Genomic DNA, 2,277 nt, shown 5'->3' with positions numbered 1-2,277 from the left:
AGAAGCCAAGTGTCTTATCATGCAGATTACCTCATCTTTCTTTGGAGGGGTGGAGAGGACTCCTTGGCTCTGGTAGAAAATTTCCCAACTGATCAGCTAAGACTACCTTTCTGGGGAGGGTGAAGCTGCAATTAGATTATGAATTAAACCGCGGGTGGGAACTCCTTCTAAGTGACTCCTCATTGGGCCTGTGGTTGTTTTAAACAATTACTTTATCGTGGCCCCAGCCGTGGCTCGGTCCCACCGGCCTGCTCCATGTGATGTCCTGGGGCCCAGCTGTGGCCGCGAGACAAGGAGCATTCCTTGGTGAGGGCTCCAGGGTCCCTTCCATTTGATTTGTAGGTGTATAGGGTAAATGGGCACCCCCAAATTCATGTCCACCCAGAGCCTCTGAAAGGGACCTCACCTAGAAGCAGCCTCTGTACAGGAATCAAGTTAAAATGAGGTCTTACGGGACCTGGGTGGGCCCTAAATCCCATGACTGGGGTCCTTCTGAGATCCAGGCATCCAGATGGAGGGGCCATGTGGACACAGAGGCAGGGACCGCAGCGATGCCTCCACAGGCCAAGGAACACGTGTGGTGGCAGCCCTGGGAAGCTGACAGGGGGGTGGTGCAGAGGGGGGTCCGGGGTCCAGTCCTTCTGGGCAGTCCAGCTGTTTCGCCTGGGTGAATGAGGGCCGGTGGTGGTCATCCTCACTTTACCTCCAGGGGGCTGCAGGGAGCCAGTGGGGGGAGGGGAGGACTTGCCTCCGGAGGGGAGACCATCCCCATCCCTGGCACCTGCGCGTGTCTGCACGCCTGGGCGCCCAGCCAGCCCAGGTGCACAGGCCGACCGGGGACCTGGGGCCAGGGATGGATGGAAGCGCGCCAGCCCCCCAGCCCCACACCCCGTGCCCTGCGCCCATGCCCTTGTAAGGTCCAGAACTACAGACTGGTCTCCCCGGTGGGCCTTGGGAAGCTGGGTCAACGTTCAGGGCCAGGGCTGATGCTGACGTCCTGGGACGGTGTCTTCCCCCCCCGCCCCCCCCGCCCAGACCGCCCCTTGTGCCCCTGCGTGTGGCCTTCTCCCTCAGCTAGTCCATCCTGCCCACCCTGAGGCTTTCCCTCAGCTCATCCGATGGGCTCTGCTCCCTCTTCTTCAACTAACACCACTGCCAAGGAGGGGGAAATCCGAGGGAGGAGGCGGTGGATGGTTGATGGCTTTGAGGGCTCCCCTAGGCCCTGCACTGGAGCTGCTGGTTAGCACCTTGGCTCCAGAGGCGCGATCCTGGCCCCATTTCCCAGGGAGGACACGTCCACCATGAGGTAGGGTAACTTCTGGAAGAACACAGGGTGGTCCGGGTGGCGCTGCCCTCGGAGCCCTTCAATCCCCAGCTCTTCCCTGGGGGCTGCTGGGTTTGCTTCGGCGACTTTGACTGAAACTCCCAACCACATTTGTAAAATGAGGTGAGGACTGGGCCCTGAGGTCCCGAAGGTTCCCTCCACGGAGGTGGGAGATGCGGTCTTGCCCTGAGAGAAAGTGCTCCCGCTGGGGTGGTTGTGCCATCCGGGAAGCTGCTGCGGGGAGGGGCAGGGGTGGGAAGAGGAAAGGGAAGGAGGGGAGGGGAGGGGAGGGAGAGAGGAGGGGGGCAAGGGGGAGGGGAGGGGAGAGGCTGCCGGCAGGGGCTCAGGGCTGCAGGGGGAGGATTTGGGCAGGGAAGTTTGGACCAGGTGGGAGGGCCCCAAAGCCCGGTGGGCGCTGATGGACTGATGGGTTTGCCTCAGAAAACAGCGGGTTATTTACTCGTCCGGTATTGTTTCTCTAAAAGAAAACTTCTCCAGTCAACCTGGAAATAACGTTTTCTCTTGGTCATTGTTTGCAGGGACAAGATTTTTAAAACACCCAAGCCTGTTAATTAGCCCATTTATTGCCTGCTGTTGTCCCCAGGAGATAATTTAAATTGATTTACTTTCCCTACTGCAGTGGTGCGGACCACAGCCATCCTACTCCGCAGTTTTTTGCAATGAGCCTTTTGATATTCATCCATCACATAATCACTGGGTAAACAAGTTATTCAAAGTGACATTAACTCTACTGCGTTCTGCCAAGTAAGGAATATTGTCCCCATGTTGCATAAATCTGCCTGTCCGATCCTTTCCTCCCAAGACGGTCCTCATTTTGCAAAACTTAGTTCCTTTGACTCAGCTGATTTATGTTGAAGGACAAGGGTGAAGGCTGCTTTTGAAATGGAGAGTCTGTTCCAGTCTTCTTGGCCTGGTCCCCTGGGGGTGAGGTT

This window comes from Suricata suricatta, chromosome 16, assembly GCF_006229205.1.
Source record: "Suricata suricatta isolate VVHF042 chromosome 16, meerkat_22Aug2017_6uvM2_HiC, whole genome shotgun sequence".
NCBI lineage: Eukaryota > Metazoa > Chordata > Mammalia > Carnivora > Herpestidae > Suricata > Suricata suricatta.
This window is presented reverse-complemented; position numbering follows the sequence as displayed.